The following is a 14,347-nucleotide window of genomic DNA, read 5'->3' on the forward strand; positions in this document are numbered from 1 at the left end:
GGTGAGGGACTCTTGGGGCATCCCTCCAAGGACAGGGTCACAGCAACAGCAACAGCAACCCCTGCTGGGGCATCCCTGCAAAAGAGAAAGCCAGACACTGGGTGGCCACCCGGGGTCAGGAAAGGGAGGGGAGGGGACTCACCACTCAGATGCCCATAGATCAGGGCAGATCTGGATCCACAGGAACAAAGGAAAAAGGGGATGGAGCCCAAAGCAGCAAGGTGCTGAGAGTCAGCCAGCATCAGGAAGGGCCCCAACCGAGTCCTCGGTATGAGCAGAATTGCCCTGGACAAGCTGCAGGTGGAGTGGGAGGTAGAGGAAGGGAGGCCTTCACCCTCATGGCCATGGCCGGTCCACCTCGTTGGTCCTCAGACCTTCAAACCGCACCAAGGAGCCAGGCCGGCCACAGATCTTCAGTCGTCTGAGGAGTTCCAGGGTTCAGGGCCCGAGAGAGAGAGAGAGAGAGAGAGAGAGAGAGAGAGAGAGAGAGAGAGGGAGAGGAGGATCCTTCTGAAGGTGGAGAAGGGAAATCCTTCACCTTTTTTGGGGAAGGGGTGGTCTGGCTGGCTCCCCCTTCTGATCCCGATGGAGGAGTAACCCCAGCCCTCAGCTGAAGGTGGTCGGTTCCCTGAGTGCTGGAGTCGGCCCGCCAGGGAAAGGCCCCAGAAATTCTTGGAGAATCCAGGGAGAGTCTCAGAGCAACAGAGGGTCCCCATATAGGCCGCATGTGTGGGGTGTCCCCGCCGAACTGGGGACATCACTTGGGTGATGAAGGCCTTCACCCAAGGCCGGACAGACTTCAAGGAGCAGCGTACAGGACAGTAAATGCGAGGCTGTGGCAGGCGGTGGTGAGAGCCACAGTGACAGAGTGCTCCCTGTTTCGGGGCCTACGGTCTGCTGTCTGGAGGGGAGTCCTTTAATGCGCCCGTTTGCGTTACCTGCTTCTGCTCAGGGGGTGGTCGCTGTGAGCCCTGCGCCCTGCCCGACACACCTCTGCCCCTTCCCCGGCCCTTGTCTTCCTGCCGTCTGTTCTCAGCACGGCAGCCCCCACGATTCTGTTAAACTGTGAGTCGGATCGTGAAATTCCTCTGCTCAGAAGCCACCAATGACTTTGCATCTCACCCCGAGTAAAGGCCGAGGCCCTCCTGGCCGCCGGGCCCGTCCTCGCCTGCCGCCCACCCTCAGCCACCTGGCCCCCTCTCGCCGTCCCCAGCCACCCGCTCTGCGCGCCACCTTCCTTCCTGCAGGGCCACCTGGAAATGTTCACCTTGTTTTATTTTGTTTTTCCTCTTACCCCCGCCCCCTGGCCCACCCCAAAGCAGACCGTGAGCTTTGGGAAACCCCATTCTTCATCCACAGGGCCTAGGTCGGCGCCTGCCACACGATAGGCAGCCACTTAGTACTTGCTGGTGCTGGATGACGTGGGGCCTGAGTCAGCCGTTTGGAGGCCATGTGGAGGAGGAGTAAGCCCAGGAGAGTAAAGGAAAGAGAGCGCCTGAGGGGTGGGGAGTAGACCCCGAGAGAAAGGAGAGCGTGCGCCCCCTGAGAGGCCCAAAGAGGAGCCTCCAGTTTCAGCCTACAGAGCTCCCAGTGCTGACTCCCGTTGGGCCTCTGACGTGCAGTTTATTTCCTGCCTCCGGATGGTCCACACAGGTCTGTGGTATTACCTGCTTTATCTTTATAGCGACGCTCTTCAACTTGATCCGGCTTGAAAGGGAGCGCAGAGAGAGAAGAATGAGCAGCCCAGATCACCTGGGGCCTTACGGGCCGTTGTAGATACTTTGGCTTCTGCTCTGTTGGAAATGGGAGGCCACCGCCACGTGGTTTTGATCAGAGGAGCAACATGCTGGTTTTTTTGCAAGGGGCTGCCCCTGAGTGCCCTCCGTGGATAACTGAGGAGGTGTATGAGGGTTCTCCAGAAAATGGGATGAATAGGATAAGAGAGAGAGGGAGATGTCGTTTAAAGAATTGTCCCACACTATTGTTAGGCCTGGGGAGTTGAGAACCCATATCACTGGACGGCACCATTTCACACCCATCAGGATGACCACCATCCAAAAACAAACCCCAGAAAACAACAAGTATTGGCAAGAGTGGGAGCCTTTGTACGTCGGTGCTGGGAATGTAAAATGGTGTAGCTACTGCGGAAAGCACTATAGTGATTCCTCAAACAATTAAAAATAGAACTGTTAAACGGCCTAGAATTCTACTTCCAGGTCTATTCCTAAAAGAATAGAGAGCAGAGGCTCAAAGAGGTATTTGTTGTTGTTGTTTTTCTCACGGATTTTATTTATTCATGAGAGACACAGAGAGAGAGAGAGGCAGAGACTCAGGCAGAGGGAGAAGCAGGCTCCACGGCGGGGAGCCCGATGTGGGACTCGATCCCGGGACCCTGGGGTCATGCCCTGGGCTGAAGGCGGACGCCCAACCACTGAGCCACCCAGGGGTCCCTCAAAGAGGCATTTGTATACTCTTGTTCATAGTGTTATTCACAGTAGTTAAAATGTGGAAACAACCCAAGTGTCCATCAGCCGGTGAATAGATAAGCAAGATGTGGTGTATCCGTACAATGGAATGTTATTCCCCCTTTACAAGGAAAGTTCTGACTATGCTGTAACATGGATGAACCTTGGGGGCATTATACTAAATGAAATAAGCCTGTCACAAAGGGACAAATACTGTATGATTCCACTTACATGAGTTACTTAGAATAGTCAAAAAACAGAGAGAAAGCGTAATGATGTTTTCCAGGGACCAGAGGAAGTGAGGAATGGGGAATTCTCATTTAATGAATTGTAGCATTTCAATTTCACAAGAGGGAAAGATAGCTGGGGATGTTATGGTGGCAATAACTGTGCAGCCTTGTGGATCTATTCAATACCACCAAACTGCACACTTAAAAATGGTTAAGATGGTGAATTTTTATGTTATATGCGAAAAGAAATGGGGAGAAGAAGTCTTGAATCCAAAGGTGGAAATGTAGGTAAAATTTCTGCATTATAGTCTGGAGGCAAAATTCTTCATACTTTAGGAAGCTTCTGTCTTTGCCCTTAAGACCTTCAACTGATTGAATAAGGCCCACTCACATTATGGAGGATAATCTGCTTTACTTAAAGTCTGCTGATTTAAATGTTAATCACATCTTAAAAAAAAAATATGCCTTCACAGCAATATCCAGACTGGTATTTGATCAAACAATTGGGAACCATAGCCCAGCCGAGTTGACACATCAAAGTAACCATCACAGGAGGATAGGGTGGAGTCAGGGAGACCAATAAGGAGATAATAGGATGATCCAGATGGGCCAGAGTGCTAAGCAGTGGAGATGATGAGAAGTAGTAAATTCTGGATATATTTTGTCAAACTGATGGCATTTGCTAATAAATTGGATGTGGGATGTGAAAGAAAATAGAGAGTCCAGGATGGTTCTAAAGCTCTCGGCCTGAGCAACCAGAAGACGCTGTTCCCATCAACTAACATGGGGAGGCCACAGAGGAAGCAGTCTGCAGGGAGAATGAGGAGGAAAGTGGGAGTCTGTTTTCAGACCTCTTCTGTTGGGGTGCTCAGTAAACATCCAAGTAAAGATGCCAAACAGCCAGTTAGATAGATGTGCCTGGAGTTTAGAGGAAGGGTCTGGATGAGAGATGGAAATGCAGAAGTTTCAGAATGTCGACCTAATGGTAAGATCATGAGACTAGTGACCTCAACTATAATGATTTTGGTGGAGTGATGGGGTCCAAAGCTTGACTGGGGGGGCTTCAAGAGAGAATAGAAGAGATGGTGATGAGTCTATAAACAATTCTTTTCGAGAGTTTCTCTGTAAAAAGAAAGAGAACAATCTGATAGTGGGGTTCACAATTTTTTTTTAAATTAAATATATACTGGCGTATTTATATGCTTTTGGAAGCGGTCTAGGAGAGAGGAAAAATGGATTTTAATGACTGCTGTGTGCAGGAGCTGTGCTAAGTACAGATGCCTGGTCTCTCTTGATCATCACAGCAAGCCTATAAGGTTAGAGCTGTTGTTGTCCCTACTTCACAGCTGAGAAGACTGTGGGACAGACCGTCAAAGCCATACAACTAGTAAGAGGCCGAGTGAGGGCCCAAGTCAGGAGCGTCTGATCCCAGAGCTATGAAGCTTCACAGACCCTATGTTCTAGCCTCCCATTAATAAAATCTACTAAAGAGATATAGAGATAGCTCAGACACTTTGTATAAAACTTTAGTGAATTTTTGGAGAAAATTCTGTCGTATTAGGATGTTTGCTAGATTAAGGATTCTCAAAGGAAATGTCCCTCTTGGACATCAGAGGCTGATGTTTTGGGGTCTCCGGAACACAGACTGCTCTCTCTTACTTACTTACCTTCATCACTTTGCATGGTGGGTTCTGGGCTACCCCTCAATTCTTCCCGTTGGGTGAAGTCCAGCCAAATTCAGTCACCTTTTTGAGGTTCTCCTTGGGTAGAGTGATGCTGTAGCATAATCTTCATGTTCGGACACTTCTAGGCGAGGATCTAAACTCGGGCTGTGTGCTAGGGCCTGCCCCCTGAAAACGTCTTTGTCAAATGATTAATTGACCCAGTTGGATAAGGTTGACAATCCCTTGTTCTTATATATGAGAGATTCTCAGTGAAGTGAGGGGACCCCCCCGCCCCCATGCCTGGGGATGTCTGGCAGTGTCTCCAGCATTTTTTGGTTATCACAACTGGGATTGAAGGGTCATAAGTGGTGTCAACTGAGTAGAAGTCAGACATACTGTTAAACAGCCTACGGTGCAGAGAAGTTCACCACAACAAAGAACTATGTAGCCCAAATAACTCAGAACTCAGTTTCTCAAGCTCTTTCATCTCTGTCATAGATTAAAACAGAAAATGGAGTTCTGAGATACATATCAACAAGCATTTTTCCTACTTTTTTTTTCTCGTTCTGATTATTCCTAGGCTAGGGTGAGATACTTATTTCATCAGATCATGGGTTCCTTCTCCAACAGCTGCAGCCTAGACATCTTGTCCCAAAACTGAGCTAGTTCCCTAAAGCAAAGAGGCACTCCCCTGTTACCCTTAGAATCAGATGACAACTCACCAAATCAAGTGCTGAAAACAGTCCTTAATTTCTTGTCTTTCCACCTTTCCAGATTCTCTTAGGGATTTTCAGAATATTTAACAATAAATACATCAACACTAAATCCATAGCCATTCTGGAATACAATGAGGCCACTACTGCTGATAATCTATGCACCAATTCCCTCTAAAGCCACCAGATTCTAAAAAAATCTATAGACAGATGCTTTTCCCATACTTGTTCCCATCTCCAAGTACAGAAATGGGAACCATTTGGATTCAGCTCCCTCCCCAGCAAATACACAGAAACAATGGGTAAGTGTTTTAACAATGTATGTCAAGTTTTGAAACCAAGAGAACGGTCTAGGTGCCAAAAAATGCAAAGGGGCTCCTTGGTGCTGACGAGAATTGGGATTTTGTGACCCACAGGAGTAAGCAAATTTGACATTGGGTGTTATTACAGTTTAGGGATTGGGGTGTGCAGGAGAGGGGGACAGGAGCTGAGTCCATAGGTCTTGCACAGGTGGGGAAATTGAATTGACTCCCTGGACAAAGCTGGGAGTTGGGAAAATCTTTGTCTGCAGTTGAGGGCTTGTTTTGGACCCAAGTGCCAACCCCTCTTATTGGAAAAAGAGTCATTCTTGAAAAATCAGAACCTCCAGGCTGCTCTGCATGAAGCAATGTGGCCAGACTTTTGCCCTGCATAGAGAGACAGACAGACACAGAGCAACACAGAGTTGAGAAATTGGTAGGCCTCTTAGCACCCTGTCGGAGGTGATCTCAAAACTGAGCTGAAGGTCTGTCTCCACAACTCAGAAGTGCATAGGATACTTGAAGAAGGTAATTTCCACTGCAGAGGAGCTGAAAGCAAATAAAGGGATGCGGTTTGTTCAGAGATAATCAACTGGTGCAAAAATAGGAGAAATTAAACTCAAAGAACTGCAAATACTGGGTTAATCTGAAAACGATTTCAAAATAAATGTTTAAAATGTTCGTCAGGTTGGGGAAAGAAATAGAGCTCATTAGGCAAGATGGGGCATTTTGAAAGAAAAGAGGAGAGAGACAGGAAAGACAAACAACTAATGAAAAAATACTTTTAAAAAGAGGATCTTGCAACGGTGGAGAAAGCAGCGGATAGAGTTTAAAAGCCACTAAAACAATAAACTACCAATTATTCGTATAACCAGGTCCTGAGGAGCAGTCTCAGCTCACTGGGGTATAAACATTTGAAATTTTAAAATTTTCCTAATTACTTCTAAATAGGCTCCCTTGACACCCTCCTTTCCCAGGGGATAGCTGGCCCATCACTCCCTGTTCTACAACACTCTTATCAGGTTCTATAGGTTCTAGAACACTCTTATCACTTATGATTGTTGGGACCCTCTCATTTTGATATTTAAGATGAATCTTACTTTAAAACTTCATTCTGGTCTCATCTCTCCTCCTGCCCTCAGCTGTGGGACGAGAGTAAATTCTCTTCATACCGTTTTTTTCTGTCCTTGAGCTTTCTCCTTCCCCACTCTTCAGAGAGTGGGACAGTTTTGCCTGCTTCTGGTGGCCCCTGCCGACGGTGTCCTCCTGACAGACATGGTGTCCAGCTTCACTCCCGCTCCTCTGCTGTTGAACCCTCCCTCCCGAGGGCCAGCAACATCCACCGTGGACCCCACGCGTGCCTGAGGTTCTTGTGCTGGGTTGGTATCCCACAGGGTAACCCAAGGGTTGCTTGGCAGCCGCACAGCTCCTAACTCACCACCACCCTCCCAGCTCCTTTAGGTTCACATGGATCCACTCCCACATCCTTTCAAGTCCGTGGATGGGGTGGGGTGTCCCTCCCCTCTTTTCCTCCCAAGCATGCTGGCTGTCCACAGAGTGGAGGGTGCCCAGTGCCTGCGGTGCTCACTTTTGGATTAGCCGCATTTCTGGGACAGAGGAACAGTCCCGCTCAGCATCTGGAGCTTCCGAACTATGCCACATCTGCACTGACTGAAACACCAGAGCTCGGGGAGGTTAAATAACTTGCCCAACCAGTCATCTGAGGAGCTTGGATACAAATATAAATTGTTTTGACACCAACGCTTCCCACCATGCTTTGTTATAAAGGGAGATATCCTAAGTCTAGAGAAGATTTGGAGGAAAGTAGACAACTTCCTACCCCGGGAGAGTCAGCACAAAACTGCAGCAGAAGAGCAGCGGTGGGGAAAGCAGAGGGCTTGCAAGCCGTGGTCACCGTGGGGCCCAGCTTCGTGCTTGGGAGCCCTCTGACCTAAGGAACGTGGGGCAGCATAGTGATCGGAGGCAGGGGCACTGGGCCTCTTGAGGGATCAGGAGCAAGAGGAGAGAGGAAAGGTCTGTCTTCTGTGCTCTGGAAGGTGGGCCCCAGAGGAGGGGAAGCAGAGAACTCTGTCCTCCTGTTGTCTGTAGGAGTAAAGAAGCCTCCGGATTTTCTCCAGGCTGTCCACAGAGCTCAGAGTACCAGGATTTGGGAGGAGGAAAGGCAACTGGGATAGTAGCTCTTTCCCGGGGTCAACACTATATCGTTAACTGGCATTTCCTTTAAACTGTCCTCCAGGAAGTATGGATAGAGTGGGCATTCGTATCCACAATTTTCAGATGAGGAAATCCAGGCCCAGAGAATAGGCATGGCTTGAATCAGGACTTAACCCAGGGTACAGACTCTAGTGCTTCCCTCAGTCTTGGGCCTGGTCTCCTATTCTGCCGGGCCTTCCTTCTTGTGTCCCTTCTGGGTTCTGTTTCCTAGCAAAGGAGATACAAGGATGTAAGAAACACAAGTGACACTTAAAGAAAACATCTGTAAAAGCACCTTTAAGACTATAAAGCTATCTAGATGCGAGGAAGACTATTAAGTGTGGAAGTGTTTTATGACATTTTTCTTCCTCATGATGACTAATAATTTTAATTTCTCATCTTCCCTGAGAATTGAACACTAGGTTAGGGCAAACAGGACTTAGACGAGATGAGGGAATGCCTAAATTGTAATGTTATAAAGAAAGATTGCAGAGACTTTCTGGCAAAGAAATTGGGGAAGGAGCCCATCTCTCTAGGGGACTTCGCCTAAAAGCAGAAGAGACATGTGAAAACCAGCGTGGAAGACATTCTGACCATTCAAAGAGGAGCTATCAGAAATTATTTTTCATGAAAGCAACGGATTTTTTTTTAAGTGGTCTGGTTGGGGGTACCATGTATCTAGCCAAGAAGGATAGGAAAAATATGAAAGCTTTGGGAAAAATGTACGTGCCTGAGAGTGAATGGCTGGCCTCATTTGGGGTTGTATGTGAGAGAAAGAAAGTATAATGAACAAAAAGGGAGATTTCTGAGTCCTAGGAGCCTATGTTTCTCACTCCCCCCACCCCAAATCCTTAGCTGGCCAGAAGGGGAAGCAACGCAATCCCCTTTAAAGACCTTTTTTAGTGAGAGACGAGGCCAGTCATCATCAGCTGCTGCGTGCCATCTACTGAGGGAAATGGGACACGTTTACCAGTCTCCGACAGATGTGTTTATGAGTGATAAGCTAAATGCGACCCCTCATGTCCAGCTTGCATGGCACTCACAAGGGAAAATCCAGGTCATGTGATGGGCTAGAAAGCACAGAAGCATGAAATGGTGGAGCCGGAGGCAGTAGAGAGCATCCAATCCAGTTTCCTATTTTACAAGTGAGTGATAAGGGCCCCGGAGTGATTAAGGGACTTGCTCAGCGTCACATAGATAGTGCAGAGCTGCACGAACCCAGATCTTCGAATCCCCGGGCCCCTGCTGTTTCTTGACACCATTTCCCATAACATGCCGCTGGTCTTACGTAGTTGGCTCGAAGACCCATCTGTGCAAGATCACGAAAACCGCGGCTCTATCTGCTGTGGGCCGAGTTAGTGTAAAGAGGATAGTGACACCATTTACTTGACCGGAAGCAGAGCTGATCAGGACCCGAATCTTAAATCATCCATGTTAAGAATCATTAAAAAGCTTTAAAACTCTTCCCATGTTTCCCCCGTCACGCACCACACGTTTCTGTGAGAGGTCACACCATTTCTCCTCAGCTCCAGGTTCACAGGGGGAGGACCGGCACCCCAGACCCGGACGACTGACCCCCGAAGCTCGGCCGCCTCCTCCCCACCAGCCCCGAGATCCGGGTCACTCCCTCTCGAATTCTTCCGACGGCTCTTTTACCTTCCTGTGTTCTCAAGCTCCCATTCTGCTTGGTCCCCTCGGTCCAGAGAGTGCTCTTGCCCCAATTTTACTGAAAAACAAAGTCATTCAACGCGACATAACAGAACTTACCTTTTCTTGACTCAAAAGTGTCTCTTGATCTTCTGACCTTTTTCAAAAGAAGAAAGATTCCTTTTCTCTTCAAAGTCTAATCCTCTGTCTGTGCTTGGGAATCCCTCCTAGGACATTGCTCCATCAATGACCAACATTTTTTTCTTCAGTTCTATTTTCTCTCTTTGCTTTCTGAGTCCTTTCTTGCCTAGAAAAACACTCACATTTTAATTAAATTTGGAAAGAACCTTTTGGCCGGTTCCTCTCCAGCTAAACCTCATCTTTACCCTTCCTTTTATTGCCAAACCTGATCCACTCTCCCTACCTCCTTAACACCTTGTAGTCTCGATTTTATTCCAATTGTCTCCTGAAATCATTTCGTGGGAAATGAAAATAACTGAAATTGAATCATTAGTCTCAATGGCCTATTCCTACTTTTCAGTCTTTCTCAAGATTGATGCAGGGTTTTGTTTGCTCAGAAGATATTTACTAAACACCTACATTGGCAAGGGCCTGAGCACAGACCTGTGGGGATTAAAGATGAGTGATGTCCTGCCAGGAGCTTATAAACTAGTAGAAGAAATAAATACAGAAATGCATCAAGTGAGTGCTTTTTCCTTTCCCAGCAATTTGGTTCTATAACTAATGATATTTTTCACATTATTTGTGTATGTGTCTGATCACCCAAGTTCTAGTCTAAGTTCCTTGAGGACTAGGATTCTTTTCTTCTGTCCCCACTTGTGCCCTGCACAGACCCGTGGCCTTGGTAAGTGTGTGGCAGTCAGTCTCTGAGATGGCCACAATGATCCTCATCCTTCGGTGTTCATGTTCTTTCTATATTGAATAGGGCTGACTTATACAGTAGGGTTTTGAAGAAATTACAGTTTGTGACCTTTGAGGCTAGTTCATTACAGCTTTGTCCTTGCTCTCTCTTGGATCACTCGCTTTAGCGAAGACTGTCATGAGTCTGTCATGAGTCTTGACTGTCATGACACTCAAGCAGTCCTATGACTGAGGACACTGCCAATGGCCACATGAGCCATCTTGGAAGTGGATCCTCTGGCCTCAGTCAAGCCTTCCAGTGATGGAAGCCCCGGATGACATCTTGACTGCAGTATCAGGAGAGAATGAGCCAGAACCTCCCAACTAAGCCATTACCAAATTCCTAGCCCACAGAAGCTGTGTGTGATAATGAATGTTTCCAGTGTTAAGATGTTGCATTTTTTGAGTAATTTGTTATATAAGAGGAGTTAATTCAGATTTGGGTGCCTGAAAACAACAGTGCTACTATAATACAAATCTAAAACATGGAAATGGCTTTTGAGTTTGGGAAGCAGGAAGAAGTTGGAAGGACATAGAAGACATTGGGAAAGAAGGCTGAGAGCCTTGAAGGACCTGATAGTAGAAGTTGGATAGCCTTTGAGGAGGCGGCAAGGGAGGCTTAAAGGAAATAAGGAAAAAGTTATTGGAAATGAGAAGAAAATGGATTCTTCTTATGAATTGGCAAAATGATTAGCAACAAAGTGGAAAGTAGAATATAGAGCTGGTGAACTGGTTGATCTAAGGAGATTTCTTTCTTTCTTTCTTTCTTTCTTTCTTTCTTTTTTTTTTTTTTTTTTTTTTTGTCTGAGGATATTTCCAGTCAGAGTGTTGGTGCCACCTGGTTTCTTGCTGCTAATAATAAAAAATGTAAGAGGGGAAAAAAAGAGCTAAAGGAAGGACTGATAAACAAAAATGACCCCAGAAGTATTATATTTAAAGTTTCCCAGTTTTCCCTTCTAGCAAACTCTTCTGAGCACTCTCAGAAAAACATGATCTAAAGATGGAACCAAAGAATTGACTATAAAATCCTTAATGTCCCAGAAAGATCCCAGGTTGTGCTTCAAGGATGATTCGTTCAAATATTAGGGCTTCAAAGATGTGTAAGGATGGTGTCCCTTAGAAGGCCCAGAGAAGCTCAGGAAGAGGGGGGCTTACCTTGAAGCAATTTGTGGATATGAGTTTTACCTAATAGGGTGAACCCCAATAAGAGTACAGATCCTTGAAGTTTTGTGAAGCCTGTACATTGTATTGTCCTAAATATGGCCAACCTGTGTTATAAAGGGCAGAGATAACAGAAAAGGAAAAGTCACCTCTAGATCTCCAAACTTCTACAGGAAGAAACAAGCTGAGAAAGCTATGTGACTGCCCACACAGGTTACCTATGATGGAAAAGGAAAGATGACTCTGAGGGTGGAGGCAAGAGCCATTGTGAATCATTCTAGAAAGGGTTAGTGCTGACTAATGAGCAGAATAGTCTGTGAAGAACTAAGACCTCTTAGCAATAGCTGGGTGAGTGAGCAGTACTGGAGGTGGATCCTCCAGCCTCAGTCCAGCCTTCAGATGACTGCAGCCCACCCTGCTGATACCTTGATCCCAGCCAGAATCACCAGGCTAAATGGCTCCCAAATTCTTGGCTCTCAAACACTGTGTAAAATAATAAATTATTATTTTTGTTTTAGGCCACCACGTTTGGGAGCACTGTGTTATGTAGAAATAGATAACTAGTATTGTGTCTAATAAATATTTGTCAACAAAATAAAATAAATCCTATTTCAAGAAGGAATACAACTGGGCAGCCCTGGTGGCGCAGCAGTTTAGCACTGCCTGCAGCCCAGGATGTGATCCTGGAGACCCAGGATCGAGTCCCGCATCGGTCTCCCTGCATGGAGACTGCTTCTCCCTCTGCCTGTGACTCTGTCTCTCTCTCTCTCTCTCTCTCTCTTTCTCTCTGAATAAATAAATAAAATCTTAAAAAAAAGAAGGAATACAACTAAATCCCCATAATTAAGTACATATGCCCCATAATTAAGTACAAGAAATCTTGAAATGTATACAACTAGGCCATTGGCAGGGAGAAAAGTTGACTCTTCATCATGACTCTTCTCTGTAGAAACATAATACAAAGAGGAAGCATGTGGAGGTATTACAATCCACTCCGCGACCTGACCACTGTTGGACTCTTACTTGAGTGCTGCGGAGCATCCTGAGTAGATGTGGAATGGTATGGCAAACCAACTGTGACCTAGAAGATCGTATTCCACAGGAGTTACAGTTCATCATTCTCCCATTTGCCCTTTGCTCCTCTTGTTTAGGTCTGAATTTATCTTTGTTGTCATTGCTTCATTTGCCAGAAATGTATGAGAGAACCAAAATATGGCAGGTAAAAGCAATATAGCCAGGAACCTCCATCTTATTTTTATACTAGTCCAAAGACCTCAGAACAGGAAGGGTTTAAATACTCGATCCCCAAAGAGCAAACACAGATGAACCATTTCAAGAAGCCAATAAGGAAGGTATGATCCTGCTCTTTAAATAGGTCCTTGGGAAGAGAATTGCCGGTCCTCAGTCTCAAGAAGAGAACTGTCACAGATTGGGAGGTTGGAGGGCCCGACAGGCACAGCTTTTATACTGGGTCTGTATGCATGGGTCTTGTGCTGAGTTCTTCAAAGATGTCTATGTCACTGTCTGAAAATTCCTGACGTAAATGGTTACCACGAAGGATACAAGACTGTTGTTGTTTTACGTCTCCTAAATGCAACAGCACTGCTGAGGAATTATCTGAGCTGAAAAATCCTAGAATTAGCCTTATATTTGATTGCAAACAACAGAAACCCTGCTGAAAATAGCTTAAACAGATGGGAGTTCTTCTCTCAAGTGAGAAGGCCCCCGAGGAGTAGACACCCAAGCCCCCTTAGGCTCCCTGTCCCACTGTCCTTCAAATGTAGCTGCTGCACCTCCAGGGGGGCGTCTTGGTCTCATTCCACGCAGGAAGAAGGGAGGAGGATGAGGGGGCAAAAGGCAGATGATCATGCCGGTCACAACGACCCCTTTGGGAAAGCTTCCCCAGCACCTGTATCCGGTGAGTCCCATTCACATCCCAGTGGTCAAGATGGTCACTTGACCTGGGAGGGAGTCTAAAATGGTGAGGTTCTTAGTTCTCTTGCCTCTTCCACAGAGGAGAGCAGGGTGAGGGGAACTGTGAGGGCCATGCTGGGGGATGTAAGAGAGCTTGGGTGATTCTGCTAATCCGCCCTTCTGCCTCAAATTCTAATTCTCTGTATTAGACTATGTAGTGAATATTGGAATAAAGAAAGAGATCTCTTGCCCCACTCCCCCGTTTACAGCAGAACAAAACAACAAGATTTATCTTTTAGAAAACAGATGCCTTGGGAGTCACATCACTGGGGGGTCAGACCTGTCCTCTCAGCAGCACAGGTGATTATTTTTCTTAATTACCATTGCCTCACATCTTGTTATGTGAGCTGTCAGCGTCTTAATTTAGCTAAAGACTTTCCACAATCAGATTTATTTGGTACCTAATTTACTTAACATAGCTTTTGCTGTGAAAGTTAATCAGAGGCCCCAAAACTCTTAATAAGCTCAATATTTTATGGTGAGCACTACCCTAAGGAATGCTTTATGAAAACGATGACAAGGCACAGGGTCTGTAGCTTTCAGAATCAATAAGTGACCGACTAATGAATTAAGAAGGTCTTGAACTTAGACTTCACTCCCGCCTTCATGTAGCAGATGCACAAATGAGCTTTTGTAAACACAGCTGGTTCTTAGCAGAAAATTTCTCTTAACCCCGGAGCTGGGTGTAGGAGAATCCCTGTAGTCTTATAAACGATGACCAACGAACATTTACCATTCGATGATTTAAATGGTCTTGTTTTTGTCACTACTTAACTATTTATTGTATGATAAACCTTTGTGGTTTTTTTCTACGTTTTGACAAGTGCAGACTTTTTTTTAAAGATCTATTTATTTATTTTAGAGAGAGAAAGAGGCAGTGGGGGAGGGGTAGAAGGAGAGGGAGAGAGAATCCCCAAGCAGACTCTGCACTGAGCGCAAAGCCCTACGTGGAGCTCAATCCCAGGACCCTGAGACAAGGACCCCAGCAGCCAGGAGGAGTCAGCCATCCAACCACCTGCACCGCCTAGGCACCCCCTGACTTTTAGTATCAGAGGAGAT

Source organism: Canis lupus, chromosome 2 (assembly GCF_003254725.2).
Source record: "Canis lupus dingo isolate Sandy chromosome 2, ASM325472v2, whole genome shotgun sequence".
NCBI lineage: Eukaryota > Metazoa > Chordata > Mammalia > Carnivora > Canidae > Canis > Canis lupus.